The sequence below is a fragment of the Pinus tabuliformis genome, chromosome 8 (genome assembly GCF_031772625.1).
Source record: "Pinus tabuliformis cultivar Carrire ecotype Pingquan chromosome 8, CPIR1, whole genome shotgun sequence".
NCBI lineage: Eukaryota > Viridiplantae > Streptophyta > Pinopsida > Pinales > Pinaceae > Pinus > Pinus tabuliformis.
Window position 1 is genome coordinate 912,069,744 of NC_142294.1, and position 25,525 is coordinate 912,095,268.

The 25,525-nt window shown below is 39.6% G+C and overlaps 1 protein-coding gene across 2 annotated transcripts in view; it reads left to right on the top strand.

Moving 5' to 3' along the window:
* The window catches only part of GRL (transcription activator), a 380,056-nt gene that overhangs the window by 348,819 nt on the left and 5,712 nt on the right, over positions 1 to 25,525 (top strand). The window lies entirely within an intron of this gene.

A 25,525-nucleotide genomic window follows, 5' to 3' on the forward strand; every position in this document is an offset into this window, starting at 1 on the left:
AAGAGTGCAAAAATGAATTATAAACTTGGGACTTATGAGCATAAGTACTGAATGGCCTTGCTTTTGTTGTAATTTATCTATTCACCTATTAGTATTCACAATGAAAGCAAATGCTGGCTTTGGTAAGATGGAAGGAAGAGTGTTGATTTTTTCATGTGCAATAGATACAAGCAAATATTTCTGAAAACTGACAATTGCTTCTAATGATCTAGATATTCTTTTAGGACTTTTTATTTACCGTTAAGTAATTACACTTCAGAAATTCAACCATAAAAGCAGTAGGACAATGGAGATCACAATGCACAAAGACAACACAAGATTTACCCTAGGAAAACCCACTTGGAGGAAAAACCTAACAACCTTTTCCTTAGAGAAATTCTTTAGTTTAACAAGATATACAATTAATTCTTTTAGGAAAATATGATGTTCAAACTGACCAACAATACAATGGTCAAACCTGGTCAAACTCCCCTCTTGTCAATTCTCCAATCAGCCCAACAAACTCGGCTCTACCTGATCTGCCTAGGCCGAAATTCGACGTCCAAGAAACTGCCTAGAAACTTGGCCCTGTTGTCTAGAATTTTGGCCCTGGTGCCCAGAAACTGCTGCACAGAATTTTGGCTCTGTTGCCCAGAAACTGCCTCCCATAAACGGCATGTATGAAGCTGTAGAGAGTGAGAGAAATCACATGTATGAAGTCAACGAGATAGAGATTCTTGAGATGATTGTGTCCTTCTTCGTCCTTCTTAACGTTCTTCTCCATCGCTTGTATGCCCAAAAAATATCTTATTGTGTGTGAGGTCCAATGTTGCACGACTTGTCTTGCTGTTGACTCGATGACCCATATAAGACTCGGGAACGACCTGTATAAGACTCGTATCAGACTCGGCAAAATACAAAAAAAAACTTAAAAAAAACACAATCTCCAATAAAAATAAAAAATACGAATTTTAGTGGGTCCATGGGTCTTATGCAGGTCACATACAATTCTTCACGGGTTCAATATGAGTATACGGGTTCTATGAGGCTTTGGATGAGTACGGGTAGAGACCGCAGGTCCTATGCGAGTGACCTGTCTCGCTATATAACCCGTCAAGACTTGCGGGTACTTATGGGTCTTATAAGAGTCGTGCAACATTGGTGAGATCGAATGTGCTAGAAGGAGGAGGTCGAGTGACTTATATATAGTCTTCTTCCTAGCCTAAATGGGTGCCACTTCAACTAGGGCTGACTTGACTTGAGGGAGGGCCGACTTGACAAGTTTGGAGCCAAAAATTCAAAATTTTCTCTTTTGAAACTAACATGAAGAACTTGTCTTATATTAATTATTACCTAAGTCACCTGACACGGGGATTCGGGACACATAGGTTTCGAGATTCATGGTGTCGGATTCAGACACGCTGACCCCCCGGAATAAGACACATTAGGACACGTTATATATTATTTTATTAAAAGTATATATATATATATATTAAAAATTAGATATTATCATATTTCTTACACAAATTTTAATTAATGATACAAATTTATTGATTTCAAACATAGATCTTCATCTATAGCTATTAGCATGCATAGTACATACTACATACAAAATTCAAATACATGTCAATCTATTATGTATTTCTTATGCTTGGCCCTCTTGCCACCACGAGAAATGTCTAATTTTTTAGTCTTGTTGGAAAATCAAGATCTTTGTCATTAATATCACCCTCTAAGCATTAATATCCAGAGGTATCTTTGTCATTACCTCTGTATCTGTATAGGGATCTTTGTCATTAATATCACCCTTTAAGCATTAACATAAGATAGAACAAGCATAACATGTCAAGTCAAGATTTTGTTTGAGTGATGTGTACATTTTTAGGAGGGTCATGATACAGGAGTTCGACAACCAATGTCACTAACATCAAGGTACATAGAGGGATTGGTGCTCTTGATTAAATACGAGTTCCATACCCTAATACATGACAAAATTCAATGGAAACATTGCAATCCCCCAATCCTAAAATCCTGAAAAACTGATAAGTATGCTAGATTTTGAATGAAATCTAAAATTCTACTTTCTCCATATGAAATCCAATGAGGCCGGAACCACTCTCAAACATCCTGAGTCATTTCATGGTAATGTTAAAAATTTAAGTAAAAGGATGAAAATGAAGATTAAAGAGAATGTCACTTTTACTTTAAGAATTTAATATTACCATGAACAGGACACGTTTCCCAAAATCGCGACACGCTTTTGAAAATCGTGACACAACCTTAGATTCGACGTGTCCGAAAAGGACACGACGTGTCATATGATTTGGACACGAATCCGGACCGAATCGTGTCAGATTCGCTGGATTCGGGATTCGTAGGGGGTTTAGGACGAATCCTGTGACTTAGATTATTACATATATTTCAAAGGCTAAAATATCAATTATGAAGACCGTCATAGCTATAAAATTTAATGCTCCCTCTTAGCTATGAGGCATTTGTAATGACTATCCATATGTTCTCTTGTAATGTTGTGAACATCTCGATAACATTGTTATGAATAAAATATAGATATAAATAATGGAAATATAAATAGTAATAACACATAATAAATAATGATCAATTAGTTAATGAAGAGGTATGTCCCTAAGGACATGACCGTTCATAAATATACACATGCCTAGGGTATATAAGCAAGGCCTCACTCTCATTTGTAACATCATTCTCATTCATACATTTTAATATATATTCTTGTATCCTTAATGGAGATCTACATATTCCAAGTCTTTTGGGGTGTTTAACTTGAAGTACGAACTTTGTTCGTACCATTTGGTGTCAGAGCTATTCGATCCTCTGATCACTCAATCGCTGCGCAAAGCCGTGTTCTTCGATCCAAGTCTTTGGCCGTCAAAATTCGTCAACTTTGTTTCCGTTAAAGTGGTTCGCTACAAACTTTTGGAGGTTCTCCCTTTTCGCTATCAAGCCTGTTACCCACCATTTTGTGGGTGATATCCCTAGGAGAAAATTTTTCTGCATGATCATCCAGTAGCTAGCAGCTCCTCACAACCACCAACTAGCTCGATGTGCCATTTCTCCCCAACCTGAGCCAACCATGTGGTCCTTCACCCATCTGTCATGATTGTATGCTTGCAGGTGGGCCTCCCAAACCTAGTGGTATGCCTTGTTATTTGGTAATTGAGTATTCTATTTTATTTATCATGGAAACTTTGGGCATGGATTAATGGGGGAATTCGGCGAAAAGAGTGGTCTAGGTCTATGCTCTTGTCTCCTAGGTCCCTTTTAGGATATTAACCTTGCACCGTAGTCCTGTGGGATCTCTTTTATTGACCTATTGGTTTTAGGGATGGTAGTACATGGGAAACCCTAATTTTGGTTGCATGGTCTCGCTCCTCGATTCACATATATTACTCCGCTGCCACTCATTAAAACCCTAATCATCTCTCCTCCCACCTGGGTCCACATTCCTCCACTGGGTCCACATAGGGTCAGCCACCCTCTCCCTTGCCCCACATCTTGGGCTGGGCTTGGGATGATGCCCGGAGGTTGATGCAGCGAAAAGAAATAGAAAAAAGCATAATTGACCACATTTAACAGGAAATTGTACCACAAAATGCAAAAGATGGCCGGGACAAAAGCATTTAGCACGTGGGAAAAAACCATGACATGAGCTCCACCCCATTTCATGGTCATCACCCTAGTTCCTACATGGTCCTTGATGAGCCTCCTTTATCATTCAGGAACCCATGATTGTCCCAACCCCCGAGGGGCGATGAACTGCCCCACCTTAGAAGGAGGTATCCACTACTATACTTTACGCATCATGCTCTCATTACCTAGAGCCCCGAGCAGTTAACCAAAGAAAATCATAAAAAGGAAAAAGGCATATGAAGAAGGGTGGAAAAATCAAGGCCAGGGTAACTCATGCACCACGATTGCTCCCTCCTACACATTATTTACCCAAGTGTGGGCTTCCCTTTTATTAGCTACCCTTGTACCATGGCATGTGATCCAGGTTGCCCCCTTTCATTCCCTACTCCATTCCATCATTATGCCACATGCCACCACCATTTGAAGGATGTACCATGGACATACCACCCCCTTTAGAGGTAGAAACCACCTAATAGGATGCCTGGTTAACCCTATTTGGAGCTGGGAGACATTAGCACATGCCAAAGCCCACTATGGAAGGGCATGCCATTATGAAGTGCTCACTTGTTATCCATGGTTTATAAACTCTTTTACTTGATTTCTTTAATGACTTGGTGTGTTGGAAGGCATGGGGACGCATTGGATCTTATGCAAAATTGCAAGTGGTTTCCATTTGGGTTTGGTCTCCCTATACGGGGTCTTGACCCCAGAGGGCTATATTGGCACATGTAGGGTGTGTCACATGTGTAGAGAGCCATAGGCCTCCACAACAACAAACAACACTCCATGGATCCCCATAGCCATTCAAAGATTACTCGTGGTTCACTTATTGGACAAGGAAGATGCACTTGATCCATCATGCCCAGCTGGCCTTAGAGTTTCACCATACACTTGGCAGATGATCTAGGAATTACATGCTGATGTGACATCATCTACACCATCATCCTAGCACTTACAGGCGATCTACAAGCATATTCGATTTGTTTGGAGACCCATGAGAACCCTTGTGTGTCCCCACGTCTCATTTGGAGCACCACAGGTTATTACAAGGGGCCAACCCCTTGTCCACTGCTTTTGGGAGTTCAACTACACATTATGGCACATATGAACTCCATTAGGCCGCCTCCAAGGCCCAATGACATGCACTATTCATTATTCGACCTCTTGAGAGGCTTATTCTTTTGTTTGTGAGCTAGTTTGGTGGGCTTGTCACCAAAAGTTAGTTATTTTGCACATTATTTGATTGTAGGGGCTAATGTAGGCTTAATTAACTAAATCAAACTCATTAAAAGTGTATAAATACAAGTGATGTGAATTCATTTTAGCATCATCACTTGGTTGGACTTGTATCTCTTTAGAGAACTTCGCTATCCTTCTTGGTGGACAAAATTTTGGAGCATGGAATGAATTTTGATGTTTGGATCATTTTCTTTTGCCTTGGAGCTTCTTGTTTTGCAAGTTTTTGATGGTTGGATATACTCCAATGGAACTTGGAAGTTGGTTGATTCTCCATTGGGAACCAAATCAATACATTGCAAGTGGGTCTACAAGAACAAGTATAAAGTTGATGGCTCACTTGGCAAGCACAAAGCCAGGCTTGTGGCAAAATGTTTTGCACAGAAGGAAGGGGTCGACTATGAAGAGACTTTTGCTCCCACAAAAAAATGGGTTACCATATAGACACTCTTTGCCATGGCAGCTTAGAACGGTTGGAAAGTCCATCAAATGGATGTAAAAACTGCTTTCTTGAATGGAGATCTAAAAGAGAATGATTTATGTGCCAGCCAGAAGGATTTGTTGTGAAGGGTCAAAAACATAAAGTATGCAAGCTTGTAAAATCCTTGTATGGCCTCAAGCAAGCACCGTGAGCCTGGTACGAGAAGTTAACTGAGCATCTTCTGAAACTCAACTTCAAACATTATGATCTTGATGATGCAACTTTGTTTGTCAAGAAAGTTGGAAAAATAGTTGTATATCTTGTGGTGTATGTAGATGATCTTTTGATGACAAGGAACAATGAGAGCTATATTGCATCCATAAAGAAGGAATTGAGGAAAGGTTTTGAAATGACAGACTTGGGGTATGTTCACTACTATCTTGGTATTGAAGTAACTCAACATCCGAAGTTTATATTCCTCTCTCAGAAGAAGTATATTGGAGATCTGTTGAACAAGTTTGGCATGGCTGAGTGCAATCTTTTGACTACTCCAATGGAACAAAACTTAAAGCTCACATCCACTGAAAGAAAAGAATTGGAGGATGCAACAAAGTATAGACAACTTGTAGGAAGTCTCTACTACCAGACTGAACACTTTAGTTGTTGTTGGAATCCTCTCTAGGTTTATGCAAAAGCCTTGTGAGGGACATTGGTCTGCTACAAAAAGAGTTCTAAAGTACTTGAAGGGAACTCAAGACTTTGGACTTAAGTATACATAGGTGGGCGACTTCAGCTTGATTGGATACTCTGATTCAGAGTTCGATGGAGATAAAGAAACTAGGGTATCTACTTCAGGTTATGCTATTAATCTTGGATCAGGAGGTGTCTCTTGGAGGTCACGCAAACAATCAGTTCCAGCAGATTTCACAACAGAGGCAAAATATGTGGCAGTAGCAGAAGCAACAAAGGAAATTGTGTGGCTCAGGAAAATTCTGGAAGATTTGCAGGTGAAACAAGTGCATTCAACGCCATGGATGATTGACAACACTTCTGCAATAAACTTGGCCAAGAACCCAAATTCTATGATCAAACGAAGCACATCAATACAAAATACCATCTGATTCGACATCATGTTGAGGCCAAGACAATCCATCTATGCCATTATTCCACAATTGAGCAGATTGCAGACATCTTCACCAAAGCACTTGGAAGAGAAAAGTTCGAAAGATTCAGAACGATGCTTGGAATCCCCAACATCCCTTCAGATTAAGTGGGGGAATGTTGACACCTAATCCTTGGGATTGGGTGAATATGTGTAAAATAATGTAAATCTCAAAATAAGGAGAGTTGGAATATGAAAAGACACTGGGAGATGAAGCCCAAGAGTCTCTCCCTCCATGTATATATCTATGATCAACCTCAATGCAAAATCACAATTTCATTTGAGGAGTTACCTCCTGGCCTGACAGGCACAATAATAACCCTGTTTTACGGGAATTATCATAATGTTATGGAACAAGAAGCGCGTTGTGCGGAATCAATCCTGATGATGGAATATGGTCAGTGAACTCCTCCAGACCCCATAAAACATCTCCAAAAACCCTTGGGCCCATTGATGAGGTAAACCTGCACCTATGACTTGTCTGCCTCCAACCCTAAAAGTCCACCCTAACCATGCCATAAGGAAGACCAGAAAAAACAATATCACATCTTCGCTTTTAATTCCCCTACTAAGGCCATGTTTTCATGCTCCCTCTCAACCTTCAGTGCCTTCCCGCTGCTACTGCTCCCACTTAACAAGTTGAGCCTAAGCTCTTCGTGAGTAAAGTCGCTCCAAAGGCGTTCTTAATCTAGAAGTTTATCCCGTCCATTTATCACTTGGACGAAGACACTCCACTCCTTGTTAAACCTATTGAGTGCTATTCGCACTACCTCATCATCAATGGGTTTATCACCCACTACAACTAGCTCGTCTCTGGCAAGTCGACCTCTGGTGAGATATGAAGTCACGTCTTCTCCCTTATTCAACTTAATGGTCCTCAGCTTCTCCTTGAGAATTGCCTTCCTATTTTTTGTAGGATTTTGGTACAACTTTACTATGGCATCTAGCATTTCCTTCGTTGTATTCTTTTCTACGATGTGTGGAATAATATGATCTATCACTCAATCAAGAATCATCCTCTTTGTTTTGGCATTTCCCCTATACTCATGACACTTGATGGGATCTGATGGTACACCAATAACTGTTATAGTAAACTCCTTCAGACCATACTCGTCCAATAAGAACAACATCTTGACCTTCCAGACTCTAAAGTTGGAGGTTGCATCCAACCTATCCTGGTCTCTCAATCCTACTACGACCATCTCTAGAAAAGTGGAAATTCTATGATCTCAAATAAACTAGGGAAATAACCTAAAGAATTTCAATTTGGGTAAAACCCTTGTGCTTTCTCTTCTTGTACCCTGTGCTGGTTTCTATAAACCCTCTGTGTTTAGATCTGCATAGTTCCTCCTTTTTCCCTCAAATCTGCTCTGATACCATGCAAAATTTTAAATCTTTTTGCAATTACTGGATATTATTCTCCTATCTTTTCAGATTATTTGTCAATTGTAATTAACTTGTGACAAATACTGAATAAAGCACAACTACAACTTCATGAAAATAAAGACTCCAGGAATTGAGAAATATATGTACACAAACAAATAATGAACACTAGTGTTTTTGGACAATTGTCCCTGGAAAATCCCCAAAGGGAAAACCAGTTCAACAAATGAGAGTTTTATTATTAATTCTTTAGCAAAAATATTACAATTGCTTGCCTAACACTGGCAAAGCTTTGACAAAATTATTTCTTCATTTCTGCAAGACTCCCCTGACCTCCTAGAAGCTATTTGACTCACCAAAATCAATTCTGCCTCTCTTTGAAGCTAATTTCAGCTCACACGTGCGTCCTAGCTGAGGAACTTGCCTCTCCTGGCAACTCGCACTGGTTTGGTAAATAATCTTGGCCTCCACTGAGAAATCTCTATCTCTGACAAATTGATCCTTCTGTGCAAATTGATCTCTCCTGTGCAAATATCCTTGCTCTGAAAATTTTCCTTTGAGAAATTCACATTGCTTGTGTGGATAATTCACACCCCCCTATTGGAGCAACTCGCACTACTGGAAATCGACCTCTCACTGCAAAAGAATTGATCTCCTAATTTCCCTGGAAATCTCTTTGAACAATCTCTCCGACAATATTTGCTGAAACCCTTGCTACTGATGTCCCTACATTGCCTTTGCGACCTTGCTCGCATTGCAAATCTGTCTCTCTGTGTTCTCCAAATGCCCATCGATTTCCTCTTATTATCTTTCTTTGAAGAATTGACGACCATGATCTAATCACAATCGATGGCTAAGATCATCTTGACTCCATCAAGTGACTTTTTTAGATGTCTCTAGAGGAAAATTGATTTACCCCAATTAATATTGATTAATTAAGCTATTTCCCTAAGTTAGACTTAGGAAAATTAATTAACTGCTTAATTAAATCTAATCAAGGCCTTTTCTTGTGAAACCTTTTCTGGGTATTGGAGAAAATGTGTTCCTTAGCCTCATAGACATAATTTCAGAGTAAAACACCTATTCGAGTTACACCAACTAACAATCCTCCCTAATCTTGGTCAACCTGACCCAGCTAGAATGTCATTCAACTTGACCCAGGTGTGAAAATTCCTAAAACCCGAAATCTCTATTGCAACAAATTGATGTTACTTCTCCTACTTGTTAAACCATACAAGTTATATACTGTGTTTTACGGTAAATATCGAAGTATATACTACTGCAACTTTCACTTAATTAAAAATAATATGCTGAAATAGGAAACTGAACATGAAAAGATACAACACAAGTGACACAATTATTTTTTGGACAAATGTCCCCGGAAAAACCCAATGTGGGAAAACTGGTGCAGCAACTCTGATAGTTTTATCATTATGTAGTAGTAAATCTGAGTACAATTCGTTGGAGGCCCAACTGGCTATCCGATATAGAGAGAAACTGGACAAAACAAATAGTGAGATGATCTCACCCTGTCACTAGAAGAATCTGACCTTGATCTCGCTGGACGCTCTGCGTCCCTTCTACATCAGCCTCTGCACAGATCTGCGTCAACCCTACGCAGTCTCTACGTCACCTCATCTGGGGACTTTGTTGTTCTTCCTTCAGATCCTCTGTTGCCCATAAACTTCGATTTCCAGCCTCTGGGTCTCACACCCCGGCTCCCGACTTCTGAAACTCGATTTCCTCAGCAGGAATTATATCTTCCGCTAGGCTCTGCGTTGCCACTATGTTAGCTCTACATGGGCGAGCATCAACCTCTCTCTGGACGTCATTCTGCCCTCTCTGCCTTGTACTCTCTGACCCAGGAAAACATCCCTCTTCCGGATACTATCTTTACCCCTCACTGCAAAAGATCACTATCGAAAATCTCTCCAACAGAACTTCTGATCTTTCTTTGTGTCTTTCAAATGACCCACAAGTCTCTTTAAATAATTTTCTCGTTGACATTCAACGACCCAGATTAAAAGCTAATCAATGGCTAAGATCATTTCTGCTTGATCCTCGTCTTCTTCTAGAAGTTACACCCATTAATTATTTTAATTTCCTAAATTTAGACTTAGGAATCATTAAAAATAATTAATTATTTTAATAAAACTGTCTCCGGGTGGAATTTCCCAAAATGCTTTCTGGGTTCTTTGGAATACATGTGCCCAAGCCTCCCTACAAAATTTGAGACTTAGAGCACATCTGATGCTACCAGAAATCAACACTCCCTCTTAGCGAGGAATGTGCTCTAGCAATGCCTCCCACTGAAGCATCACCCTGACTTCATAACATCGTCCTCTGCGCTGCTGATGTCTGACATGTTGTCCACCAACTACTGTGCTACTGCTGCAACTGTACTGCTGCTAACACTACCACCATCAACACTGTATCCATACTACAACTCCCTATCGAGTGTTGCATCTGTGTTGCTGCTAGCACTGCCACTGCTAACACTTCATCTGCACTGCAACTGAAAAACATCCCAAAATCTGAACAAGTGTTCAGCATAGATGCATCTCGATGCTGAAGATCTGACTGCTGCTAGTCCCACGCTATCCCTCTGAAGCCATTGTGCTGTTGTTGCTACTGCATTGTGCCTCCCTGCACTGCTGCAACTCTGCACTACGCTACTTAAACTTGGCATTTTGGCCACTGCATCCGTCGCTCCAACACTCCTTTGCACCAACTGACACTAGTCCATCCTGTTATTTCTGCTCTGGGCTCCCGTAGCAACGAATTCATCCGAGAGGTGGGTTCCTCAAGGATCCTGCCCATCTATAGCACTTTCGAACTACAACTCTAAATCAACCACCTCCCACTTGGAGGTATGTCGGCTGTCATGGAAAACTCCTCCTCGATCTTCGCAGGTGCAGCCTTTGGATTGTGCTTCTCATCTTTGTCCTTCTTTCTGAGAGGACATTGTGTTGCGTAGTGACCCATTTCACCACACCTGAAGCATTTGATCTTTGAGACGTCCTTCTTCCGCCTCCGCTGCTCCTGCAGCTCCTTGGATGCAATGGCTGCGTTCACTTCCTCCTCCTTGGGCTTCGACCCACTACTATTACTTCCGTCAAGCTTACACTTGACTAGATCTCTCCTCAGCTCTTCCTGCTTGAGAGTTGCCCACATACTATCCCAATCTGGCAAAGTTGCCCTACCCAGGATGCTCTGGACAAATACTTTCCACTCTTGTGACACTGAGTTTAGGGTTAGTCTCACCATATCAGAACCTTGAGGTGTAGACCCCACAGCTGCCAACTCATCCCGGGTCTCTTGAAGTTTTGTGACGAACAGATCAATGCACTCCCCTTTCTGCATCTGTGCAAATCTCAATTTTTTCTTTAAGTACATCTTCTGCTGCTCAGAAGATCCTTGATACAACGTTGCCAAGGCATCCCACATCTCCTTAGCAGTCCCTCTGCTAGCGATGTGACATACCACGTGATCCTTTACTCCATCAAGCATCATCCTTTTGGCCTTCGCTATTTCTCCTTTATACTTCTTCAACTGATCTAGATCTGCGAGCTCAACCATCACACTGTTGACATAGACCTTGAGAAAATGCTCATCTAGAAGGCACAGCATCCTTGCCTTCTAGATCACATAGTTGGATGCCCCATCCAACTTGTCCTGATCTCTCAATCCACTAGCTGCCATCTCTGCCACGAAAATGTCAAATTGCTCCTCTTTGTCTCTTACTGCAGCTGCTTAGGCAATAAGAAAGCGGACTTCTTGGCGGGAAGTCTACTGAGGAAAAATTCCCTCAACCGTGTCTCTCTCTTCCCTCTGACGTCTTTCAACCCAACAATCTCCCTGCTAAAAATTGCGTCCCACCAGCGCTTTCCTCACGCTAGGGCTCCGCGCTGCTCCCTCTAGCAAATAAAAATTTTGGTCTAGAAGCCCTTTGTCTCTGTCAACTCACTCAGAGAGAGACTTTCCTCGAAAATTCAGTCCTCCTAGCTTGGACTGTGCAATCCCACTGGATATTTGAACTGCTGCCTCTTGCAACAATTCGACCTCTTTCCTTGCTTAGCGTTGGGTTCTCTAACACTGCTCTTCTTGTTTCACCTGCACTACTTCGATACCATGTGAAAATTCCTAAAACTCAGAACTCCTACTACAACGAACTGATGTTACTTCTCCTACTTGTTAAACCATACAAGTTATTTATTGTGTTCTACGGTAAATATCGAAGTAAATACTACTGTAGCATTCACTTAATTAAAAATAATATGTCGAAACAAGAAACTGAACAAGAAAAGATACAACACTAGTGACAGTTATTTTCGGACTAAGTTGCACGAAATGGGGAAACGGGTATGAGTTTCCGAAACAGGCATGGGTACAAAACGTGACCCCCCCGAAATTTTGGAAACGGGGAAATGTAATATTATGTATATATATATATATAATAGGACATTTAAGAAATATGTGCAATCATAAAGCATACATGATACATTGTAATTTATTACATTATGATTAAATTGTCAATTGTCAATGCATAAATTATAAATCTCTAAATTTACATCACATTTACTCATGAATGATCACATAATGAAAATAGCAATATCCAAAATCAGCCATGAGAAATTTCTAATTTCTTGTCTCATGCTTGATTGGGAGTCTCCTCCTACATAGTCGAATGACCTTAATGCTCTTGATTAAATACAAATTCCATACCCTAGTACCCTAGGTGCTCTTGACTTTTGGGAGTCTCCCCTACATAGAGGGCTTGGTTCTCTTGATTAAATAGAAGTTCCATACCCTAGTACATGACAAAATCCAATGGAAACATTGCGATCCCCCCAATCCTGAAATCCTGAAAAACAGATAAGTTTGTTGGATTTTGAGTGAGATCTAAAATTCTACTTTGTCCATATGAAATCTAATGAGGGCGAAACCACTCTCAAACATCCTAAGTCATTTCATGGTAATGTTAACTGGAAACTCCGTCGTATGGCCTGGAAACTCGTTTCCAGCTGTATTGGCCACATTTCCCCAGCGTGAAATGGGCCAGTATGGTACGAGTTTCCAAGGCGTATGGTACGAGTTTCCTCATTTCCGTTTCATTTCCGGCCAGAAACAGACCCCTGGGCAACGTTTCCTGCAACTTAGTTTTCAGACAAATGTCCTTGGAAAAACCCAATGCGAGAAAAACGGTGCAGCAGCTTTGAGGGTTTTGTTATTATGCAGTAGTAAATATGAGTACAATTCGTTGGAAGCCCAACTGGCTATCCGATATAGAGAGAAACTGGACAAAACAAATAGTGAGATGATCTCACCCTATCATTGGAAAAATTTGACGTTGATCTCGCTGGAAGGAGGCTCTGTGTCCCTTCTGCGCAGATTTGCGTCAACCCTATGCAGTGTCTGCGTAACCTCAATTGGGGATTGCGTTGCTCTTCCTATGGATCCTTTGCTGCCCAGAAACTTCGATTTCCAACCTCCTGGTCTCACACCCCGGTTCCTGGCTTCTGAAACTCGATTTCCTCTACAGGAATTCTATCTTCCTCTAGGCTCTGCATTACCACTGTGTGGGCCAGCTTTAACGTCTCTCTGGATGTCGTTCTACCCTCTCTGCCTTGTACTCTCTAGCCCATGAAAACTTCCCTCTTCTTGATACTATATTTTACCCTCACTGCAAAAGATCACTATCGAAAATCTCTCTGGCAGTTGCTTTGCTTCAAAAAATTGAACTTCTGATCTCTCTCTCTGTGTCTTCCAAATGACCCTCAAGTCTCCTTAAATAACCTTCTCGTTGACATTCAATGGCCCAGATTAGAAGCTAATCAATGGCTAAGATCATTTCTACTTGGTCCTTGTCTTCTTCTAGAAGTTACACCCATAGTTAGATTAATACCCATTATTTATTTTAAATTCATAAGTTTAGACTTAGGGACCCATTAAAAATAATTAATTATTTTAATAAAACTATCTACGGGTGGAATTTCCCAAAACGCTTTCTGGGTTCTTTGGAATACATGTGCCCAAGCCTCCCTGCAAAATTTGAGACTTAGAGTACATCTGATGCTACCAGTAATCAACACCAGGGAGAATTTGTCCCTGATGCTATCACATCAGTACTCCCTCTCACTGAGAGAAGCATTCTTAACAACTCCAAGCTTGTCCCTGAAGTATACAAACTTCGATTTGGACAAAGGCTTTCTAAGAAAATCAACTATATGCTCATCAGTAGAGATGTATTGGAGCTTCACTACTCCCTTCGACACCATGTCACGGATGAAGTGGTACTTGATCTCGATGTGCTTCGACCTGTCATGTAAAGCTCGATTAACTAAAAGTTTCACACAACTTTCATTGTCACTATATCATGGTCAATTCCAACACTTGATCAGATAGTCTTGCGATTAACTTACCAAGCGACACTGCTTCACAGCTCACTAAACTTGCTGCAATATTCTCGGCCTTGATAGTGTTGAGTGCAACAATTGTCTGCTTCTTGCTCATTCAAGAAATCATACCAGAGCCCAAACTGAAGCAACCTTCGGATGTACTCTTCCTATCTTCTGCACTCCCTGCCCAATTGAAATTGTTGAAAAATCTAGGGCATTAGGATTAGGATATTTCTCTTTGATGATAATTGCTTGTGAATTCTTTTTACTTCTTTAGATTAGAATATTCTCTTTAATTAGATTATTATAGTGTTCTTCTTCACCAAACAACTACCAAGGCATAAACAATAAAGAGACAAAAGACACAGAATGTAGGCGATCAGCCAAGGCCAAAACCTCTCCAACTTGAGAGGAAAACTCAAATGAATTCTTCTTCTTATAAAGACTTCAATTGACAAATACCAAAACCAAGACCCTTGACCTATTGACCACTCTAAGACCATGTGACAAGGCTCCTTTCTTCTTCCTTGAGTCAATGATGATCAAACTGCTTGCTTCAACTTATGACTCGTCTTCCCTTAAGATTTCAGCTTCTAGATTCAGACCTGCAACCCTTGTCTTCTTCAAAAAACCCTAGCTGCAGCATGTGTGAGGGATATACAGTGATTTGATCCCTTTATCTCCTTCGCTCCAAGTGGAGGCTTCTTCTTTGACAACTCAACTTGAGATCTACCTTAACTTTCTCCCCGATTTGACCTTCAAGTGTGACTGTGATATCTCGGCTCTTTCTGCAGTATACAACATCAATTCCTCGCACTTGTGGAGTGGATTATAACCCAAAACAGATCAGAAAATAAACTCCGTTATGGTCCTTCTTCCTTCGCTTGGTTATAGGCTTCTTCTCTTCGCTCTTCTTTTCTTGTCCTTGATGCTTGACCGAATTTCTGTCATGGGTGAGGCTTAGCTGCCCTATATATAGTGGTTTGTCCATCAAAATAAGCTGACTTCTCCTTGTACATAGGCCGACATGCTTGTCTAGAAACATCTTCATCCTTTTAGAAGGCCAACATGAGTAATAGCTTGTGACAAGGTCTTGGAGGTCTATTGACGCAATCAAAATTACTTTTTACAATATGTAACATTTCTTCAATACATGACATTGACTTCCTAGACTTTATGAGTTGATGACCAACCCTAAAGGCTCACAATGGGTGCCTTAACTATAAAATAAAATTCCTTGAGCATGAAACCCATGACTCAAGCATTACAAAAATAATTTTATTTTCTTCTTTACATCAATTACATAAAATCACGATTACACGTCATTATGAAGACCAAACCTAGTTACATTTGTCAACAAAAATCTCTATATCCATGCAGCTGTATATCACCGTTTGTGACATATCTCAAACCATAAACAACAATACCACGTAGATATCTCAATACATGCTTTGCTGCAATCCAATGATCATGTCTTGGTTCCACCTACAATGGGTCAGAGCGTTCACTGCAAAGCAAATGTCCGACCTACTATCAACCAAATACGTGAAGGAGCCAATCAGGTTTTCGCTACATGGATGTGTTGAAAAGGTTTCCTAGTGCTTTTTGAACATGTGAACCCACCTTTTTAGTGTGACTTTATGTGGTTATTAGAGTCATGTGACTTTTTAGTGACTTTATGAGGTTCAAAAAGTACATTGTACTTTATTATATTAAAGTGATTTTATGAGAAAAAGGTTATTAAAGTGACTAGGGGAGCTCACGAATTAATGGGGAGACATATGAGGGGGTCAATGTGAGATTCATCAAGGGAAGTTGAGTTCTAATCTCAGCCTTTGATCTGAGTGATAGGGCTTCTTATCGTTATCAAGACTAAAAAGGAGGAAAAAGGCAAGAGGAGGCTTATTCTTCATTTGTAGAGTTGGAGAAGTGAAGAGGAGGGGGAAGAGGAGAAGGCTGGAATAGCAAACTTTTGTTGAAGGAGAAACCAATTTGCAGCAAGGAGAAAGCAAGTACTAGCATGAATCCCAAGGCTGAGACAGTGGCACGAAAACCAAGGTACAATGGTGCATCTTCAATAAGTTTTTCGAGGTACCTCAATGCATTTTTCAAGGCAGCTTTTGCACATATTTCAAGGGCAGAAATTGTCAGCTGAGGCACGAATTTCAAGGAGGGATTTGCTGGAATAATAGGCCTGAAAAATGAGGAGAAAATTCTAGTTAGAGTGTGTGATTTTCGAGGCAGAAAATTAGTTTGATAGGCATGAATTGCTAGGCAAAAAGTCAGGTCTAGCAGCTCAAAATTCGAGGCAGATATTGCTGAGCAATTACATGAATTTCGAGGGTCATAGGTCTGATAGAAACAAGAAATTCAAGGGCATTTATTATTGGTTTGTGGCACGAGGGGTCAAAATCTGATTGTGGCACGAATTTCTAGACACCAGCTCGAGTTTCTAGAGGCTGACCTGATTTCCAAGAAAAGTACCTCTGTGTTTGTAATTAATGCTGTAAATTTCTTTGAGATAAAAGCAAATAAAATCCTCTTCCAACTGGTTTTCCCTTTGGGGTTTTTTCAGAGTCATGTTGACCAAAAATCAGTTTCCAAATTTTTTGTGCATGCTATTTATCAGCTGAAAGTGAAAGTGAAAATGTAGTGGTAGTCTCAATGTTTTAATTGCAATTTTATATTCATGTTTAAATCAGCAATGAACATAGGGTTTGAGCATTACACATGATGAGAAAAACAAATTGAAACCAAGTGTGGCTATAGGACACAAATTTTCTACAAGATGGATCTACCAAATCTGACTCAATGTCTCTCAACTTCCTCAAATTAGTCACCTTGGGAGTTGCCATAGATTTACAGTCCTTCATTCCAAACTTCTCAAGGATCTTGATAATATACTTTCCTTGACCAAGGAAGATTTCACTAGGCTTCTGCCATACTTCTTGTCCCAATAGTAGAGCATCAAGCCAAGATCCTTCATATCAAATTCAGAGGCCAACTCCCTCTTACACTAAATAATGAGATGCTCTACACCTATCAGAAATAAGTCAGCAACATATAACAATAAAATCACAGATTCATTTTTCTTACCCTTGATATATAGATTTGGATCAACATCACTTTTGAAGAAACCAAGTCTTGTCAGGTAGCCATCAATTTGAGAATACGAGGCTCTAGGTGACTACTTAAGTCCATACAAGGTTTTCTTCAATTTGCAATTGTGAGACTTCTTCCCATGAACCTCAAAACCTTGAGGTTCCTCAACCACACCGTTGAGGAAAGCAATGTTTACATCCATCTGTTGTAAATTCGAACCCACAAAAGAAGCAACTGAAATAATAGATCTAATTGCAGTGTACCTGGCAGTTGGAGCAAATGTCTCATCGTAATCCTCTCCCTCTTATTGGGAGAATCCTCTAGCCACAAATCTCCCCTTGTACTTGTCAATACTACCATCCACTGCATGCTTAGTCTTGTATATCCATTTGGAGGTCACCATTGACTTTCCTTCTCGTTTTGGCACAATCTCCCATACATAAATTTTCATAATATATTGGTATTCTTCTATCATAGCATCCTTCCAAACTTGCTAGCTAGCTGCCTCCTCATAGTTGGAAGGTTCAAAATCAATGATATTAGTCATTAGTGATGCATATCCAGAATACTTCTTAGGTCTCTTGCTTTCCCTAAAGATGTAATGTGGAGTTGCATGTCCCTCTGCTTCTTGTAATGTAAATCAAAGTCAAGTTGGTCTCTTCCTAATTTCATGAACAACAACTGGATCCATTAGTTCACTAGGCCCTTCTGGCTCTTCTTGATGATCTATGGGATGTTCTAGAGAATTGGAAGGACCTGGACTCTCTTCCTTGGGAGCTTCATGCTTTTTGTCATCATCAGAGTCCATGGAAGCTTCTTTGGACTTCCAATAGGCAACATTCTCATCAAAGGTAACATCCTTGCTAACTTTAACCTATAGTTGTCCTGGAACATCAATTCTATAGGCCTTTGATTATTTGTTGGATACAACAAATATTCCTTTCTTTCCTGATGGCTCTAATTTCTTCCTCTTATATTTGGGTACATGAATGTAAACTGGACAACCAAAGATTCTCAAATGCCCAACCTTTGGTTTCTGTCCAATGAATGCTTCTTTAGGAATCTTATCTTCCAAGATTGGATGAGGACTTCTATTTTGAATATATATTGTTTTCATGAATGCTTCACTCCATAAGAACATTGGAAAGTCTTGATCATGCATCATTACCTTCACAAATTCGTCAATGGACTTATTCTTTCATTTAGCATCCCCATTTTCTTGTGGATTGTAAGGGACTATCATCTCCCTCTCAATCCCAACTTCTTTACAAAAGACAATGAATTCCTTGGAAGTGTATTCTCCTCCATTATTTGATTTCAGAATCTTGATTTTCCTTCTTGAAGTAAATCCATGTCTTGTGAGAAAAGTTATCAATAAAAGTTACATTGGCATTGGACCACACACATCAAAATGAACTAGATCCAAGATTTCCTTGGACCTACTATCACTGCTTGGAAATGACTTCTTGACATTTTTCCCAAGCGCACAACCTTTACATACTCCTTCATGTTGATTTTTCCAGTACAATAGATGCAAGCACTTATTTCTGAAACTTTATAATTACTTCTAATGACGTAGATGATTATTTGTTCTTTCAAGATGTCATTAAGCAATTATACATTCAGAAATTCAAACATAGAAAGCATTAGAGCAATAGAGATCACAGTGCATAGTGAGACGAGAAGATTTACCCTAGAAAAACCCAGAATAGGGGAAAACCCCAACCAACTTTTTCCTTAGAGAATTAATACAACAAGAGATACATCAAAGTCAACTAACCAACAAGATGACCATCCACCAAGAGCGAAGTCAACCTTCTACAAGATCAAGACAAATAACTATAGTTTTATCTATTGAGAAACCAGGGGCAATGTGTTGAAATATGTAACTAGGTTCAGTCTTCATAGTGACAGATGTAATCATGATTTTATTTATTGGTGATCTTGAGGAATGGGTTTCATGCTCAAGGAAATTTATTTTAGGTCAAGCTCCCATTGTGAACTCTTAGGTTTGTCATAAAGTCAATTGATTCATTGTCAAGTATGTAAGACCCACTTGGGCATGTTACATATTGCATGGAAGATTTTATTTGAGTCAAATAAGAGTCAAATGACCCTCCAAGACCAAGTTGAAATACAAGCTACAAGTCGTCCTAAGGATAACAACAAGTCAGCTCAAAAGGTAGTGACATGAAGACTATAGAAGGAGAGATCGACCTCATTTGTCAAGGCATCAATTAGATACAAGAAATTCGTCCAAGGAGCACAGAAAGAAACGAAAAAAAGATAAGACAAAAGCTAATAAAAAGAAGCATCATTTCAAGTCTATTTCTAGGTTATTCTCTTCACACATGCAAGGCAATTAGGGCTTCACAGTACATACAATTATAGAAAGATCACAATCTAGAGTCAAGGTTTGGGATCATTATAACTTGATCTAGAGGCGGAATTGATGAAGAGAAGGGAGATCACCAAGCGAAGGAATAAGAGATCATTCTAACCATAAGTCATCCATATGTGCAACAATTGTAGTAGTTGCAGTCTAGTCGAGAATTGCAGACTCAGAGGGCCGAAGTTGCTATCATCATTGCAGGCTTGACTTGGGTTAACATTATGAGGAGAAACTTCTACAAGGAAGAAATCGGACTTGGCCTTGGAGGTGTCTTTGAATAGAAGACTTTGTCAAGGGTCTAGGTCTTGGAATTCGTCAATTGAAGATTCTATAAGAAGAAGATTTCTCATGGGTTTTCCTCTCAGATTGGAGAGGTTTTGGCCGTGACTGATCACCTATATCTTGTGTCATTTATCTTATTGTTATTTATGATTTTGTAGCTATTTGATGAAGAAAAACACTAATGACAATAAGTAAAAGAAGAAGCTAATCGAATGAAGTAAAAATACATCACAAACAATTATCATTACAAGAGAAATCATCCTATGTTTCTGCCCCTAGATTTCTCAACATAGTCTAACACTTAATTCTTCTTCTTGATAATTACTTGTGAGAGCTAGATGTCTTCTTATTAATTCTAATGTTTTCTTCATCAAGCAATTATACATTTGTTCAATCATTCAAGGAAATAGAGATCACAATGCATAAGAGACAAGACACAATTTTACCTTGGGAAACCCCACAATGGGAAAAGCCCTGCAATGCTTTCCTTATCCAATTAGATCAAAATGAGAGATATCCAAGCCAAGAACCAATACCAAACTTTCACCTACATACCAAGTCAAACCCTCATTCAAATTCCCTTCCAAGGTCAAAGTCAACTCTAGTCAAACTGCTCCAAATATGGTCAAACTTCTAGAATAGGGGGATGAAATTGTAAACTTAGAGGGCCAAAGTTGCAGTCATAATTGCAAGCTTGACTTGGGTTAACATTGTGAGGAGAAACTTCTACAAGGAAGAAATTGGACTTGGTCTTGAAGGTGTCTTTGTCTAGGAGATCTTGTCAAGGGTCTAGGTCTTGGAATTTGTCGATTGAAGATTCTATAAGAAGAAGATTTCTCGTGGGTTTTTCTCTCAGATTGGAGAAGTTTTGGCCCTCACTGTTCGCCTATATCTTGTATCCTTTGTCTTATTGTTATTTATGATTTGGTAGTTGTTTGATGAAGAAAAACACTAATGACAATAAGTAAAAGAAGAAGCTAAGCAAATGAAGTTAAAATACATCACAAACAATTATCATTACAAGAGAAATCATCCTATGTTGTTGCCCCTAGATTTCTCAACATGGTATTAGAGCTAAGGTGACAAGTCAAAGAAGGGCAACCCAATAAAGGACATTCAAGAACCAAAGCACAAAAAGATTATCAAGGGCATCAATCATCAAGAAGAGAAGAAGGGAGACCAAAGAGACGAGGATTAATTTTCTGGGCTATAACTCCTCTCACTCATGGAGTATCTAGGGCATCCTCCACTAAAATAAGCACCGAATTACAGTCAAGAGCCAAGATATTGAAGAAAAGAAGTCAACCATCTTTTGAAGACCAGAATTTACTATAAAAGGGAATTAAAGTCTGATTATTGGCACCATTACATGAAGTCAATCCTACAGCAACCACAGATCCGAGATTCTGAGGTAAATATAACTATTTTGAAGTCTCCATTCTAATCTTGCTGGATTTATGTATGGATGATTATCAAGTATAATTGTACTTTTGTAGTGGAAGATTTCTAGTGGAGAATATTCCCTTGAACTTCATGGATTTTGTAAGATACCAGGTGGATATTCTATGACCGGTAGTGAATAGCCCTGAATATCACCCTAGATCCACTCGCCTTCCTCCAAAGGAGTCATTAGTTGACCACATATGCCCCAAAACTGAGGTAGTAGGCTAAGGCACTAGTCCTTCCGTCAAACTATACCCTGAAATTCTTTCAAAACCATTTTGCTGGATTTACTCTTCACATCCTTGGAACTCATTACCTTAAATCCCATCAATTTTAACCTAGGGAATCCCCCATTGAGCTAGAGGTGAGCTGACCTAAAGTGTAGAAGAGGGTCGTTGAGGTGACGGTGGCCCCCTCTTAGTTTCACTGGACCTGCACTTGAAGTTTTCGGACTTTATCTCAAGAAGTGTGAGTTTGTTTGATAACAGTCCAAATTTTCTTGAGGTTGAGTCTCTTGAGTTTTTGGGTATGTTGTTATTCCCTTGGCCAATATTACCTTTTGAATGTCCATCATGCTCTTCTCCAATTCTCCTTTGGCTTGGAATATATTTCGAAAAGTCTACGTTCTAGGATTTTAGTTTCAATTTCAAGTGCTTAAATTTGTGTTGAAATATACATTTTTCTATTGGCCAATCTTCCAGCATCCTCCCACTAGTCCCTATATTATTTTGGATGTCCGTATGTGTTATCCGTAATTTCTCAAAGTAGAATTACAGAGCCTTATGAGTGCCTTGACATTTTCATCTTGTGCATTTCAGCTAGTGGTTAGACCTTGTACTTGGAATGATTTTGGCTGCCATCATTGTCTTCCTTCCCATGTAGGATTCAAAAACTATGAATCAGTCTAAGTGAATTGCTCTATGTTGCAGGCCACCACTTTTCATTTTGCCAATGTGGCATCCATTACCCTTTATCATGCTCACATCGTAAGCTCTTTGTTGATTTCTTTGATTCATTTATCCTCGATGAACCTAAGAATGCCTCCCCTTTTCTCGTTGAAAGTAATGATAAGAATGAAGTTTCCCCCAACAATTTAAGGGATGTTTTGGAGCGGTGTTCCTAGGGCCTAGAGAGAGTATGATTTCTTTTTTCTTAGTGGGATTTGTGGGTTTGTATATGTTAATTTTCTAAACCTGGTAGCCTGACTAATGATTTCCTAGCAGATTATTATGCAGATCTGCTGAATAAAAAGTACGGCTGAGATTTTTAACACGTAAATAAAATATAACAGCAGAAGCAAATTAAAGCACCAATCTTAAGCACAAGCACACTTAATTTCTTCCCTTCAAAATTTGTTGTTTCATTATCAATAATCTACAGCATACAAGGGCTCCCTTCCTAGGAAACTGGCCCTCCAAGGAAAAATACAAATACAACAAAACCTGGAAATGATCCAACTAATCAAACCTTTTGCAGATCTGTCTTTCAATATTGCTCGCTGATCTAGTTCCTTCTCCCTTGTTTCCCATTGCAATCTTCCTTGAACCTTGCAAACTTACATAATAGTCCTTGTTGTCACCTAAGATGTATACCTAAATACGCGAAAAGTTTCTAACCCCGCAAGGTATAATCTTTTATGGTGCAACCCTTAGAGTAGGGATTGTCACCTATTCCCTACTCACTTCGTTCAAGCTCTCTCCTAGGTAAGCTAAGGGGGGTAGTCCCTAAGGACGGTTAGAAAGGGAAAACTTGTTGCAACAAGTCTAGGAGATCTAAGGGCAAGACAATTATTTATCTAGGTAACTTGATTAAAGATTATTTAGCAACTTTGATTATTAAAAGAGAAATGTAAATGTTCAATCGATTCTCCCAAATGAAATTACCTCTAATAAAATTGACGTCCAATCTCAAGGAAATAATTAACGCAATTGTTGAATTAGAATTTAACTTTAATGGCCTCAACTTTTTAATGGATTTTTTTTCCTTTGCCCCAATTTTTTTCTGGCTCCAATTGCAGGACGTCAAAGAAATTCAGAAGATGAAGACGACTCCTCAATAATTCGATTCTGATCCAAGAATTGAAGATGACTTCCAAAAGATTGACTTCAAAAAATTGAAAATGGCCCTGACAAAGAGAATGGCCCCAAAAAATTTGTGGACAGCTTCCAGAAATTCGATTTACTAACAAAAATGCTCAGGCCAAGAATGGCTCTCGGACAGGTGAATATGGCAGACTTGTAGAGCTTGCAGCTCCAAGAGACAAACCTCAAAATGCTTGCAGCTTTCCTCAAATAGTAACGATAGGATCCAAGCCTTCTGGCATGGCCCTCCTCCAAATTTATGGTAAATAACATTGAAGGAAGTTGTGATTTTCACTGCAAAACGTCGAGGAATAGACTCTCGGCCAAGGAGGAATAGGCCCCCAAAAAATGTTGCAATTGAAAACTTAAAATGTTAATATTGGATCAACTTCAAATTTTTGACACTGGATTCTCCAGAAATTTGTTTGAAAATGCATACAGAAATTGTTAGGGTTTCAAAGCCTTGCACCAGGGTTTGTAGGCCTCTAAAGGCTCTGTCTTGCAGAAAAAAGGCTAGAAAACCCTACGGCTTCCTTCAATAAATTTTTGCAAACAATTTCAAACCTCTAAATAAATTTTACTCAGTAAGATCCGGGCTTAAAAATCCCAAAGAAATTCTCTGCAAACAAAAAGCTTAGCGTTTGCACAAAATGTCAAGGGTTTGCCCTTGGTCTTGGACAGAAAATACTCCTGCAACAGACACGACTTTCAAACAAAATCAGATCTGAGATTAAAAAATGATTTTCACCAAACCAATGTTGAAAAAGGGGCCTAAAAAAATATGTTTAAGAGATTTTAATGAGAAAAAAACCAGAAAGATTTGTAAAATTTTTGTACTTAAAGCCCTCAAAGAAAAATTTGATTTGGATCAGAGGGTAGGATAGGTCTACGACCTTCAAAAAATCTTTGTTTCTCCTAGCATTTGGGGCCAGATCCACCTGCAAAAAATTTGCTAGAGAAATCCGTACCCTGGCTCACAGATCTGCAAACAAAATGTGAAATAGAACCCAAGGCAAAATATATATACAAATCAACTAAAATATAATTGCTAGATCTATTCACAAAAATTTATTTACAAATATACAAGGGTGAGATCAAAGGAATACGAGTACAACTTGGTTCCTACAATCAACAAACAAAGCTCTTATTAGCAGATTTATTCAATTAAGCACAGTGGTTTAGAGAAGTAGATGAAATAAATAATTTTCCCCAAGCCCAGGTCTAGAAACCCTACAACAAATTCCTTAGAAAAATCGTCTAGTGAAATATAGTGGATTCTCCGACTATTGAATTTTCTAAGTCTATCCGTTAGGAAATTAATCCTGGTTTATTTCTTCTATTTGTAAATTCTGAACAAATTATTTAAAACCTTTAAATACCGAAATAAACACAATACAGTCACAACATCTACAGATCATTAGCTGAAAGAAAACAAACACACAAGTTACACCGTTATTTTTGGACAAATATCCCTGGAGAAACCCAATGCAAGAAACTGGTGCAACTATTTTGAGGGTATATTATTATGCAGTGTTTCCTTGAGTACAACTGGGTGCCTAATCAGCTCACCCGACAAAGAAAAATTACATCGTAGCAATACCTCTCTATTCGGAAACATGCATTTAGAAAACTTGTCCCACAAAACCCTCTCCGATGACTTTGAAGCTCAACACTGGCCCTTCGAGCCTCTTCGTCAACCTCCTGCTACACTGCGTCAGCCCCAGGACCCTCTGCATCAGCCCTCTGAGGCACTGCGCAGCCTCTGGGGCCCTCTACGTCACTTCCTCTGCCCTCTGCGTGGATGACGCAGTCCCTCTGGGCTCTGCGCTGTCTCTACTGGGCTTTGCGTGCCCTGCTCTGGCTGCTGCTTTCACTCTCTGCTTCTGCGTTGGTCTCTTGGCACTGTCTCTGCCTCTCTACCCAGTACTCACTACCCTTGGTTGCTGATCACTGATTCACTTTTGCTTAGCAACCCCGCTC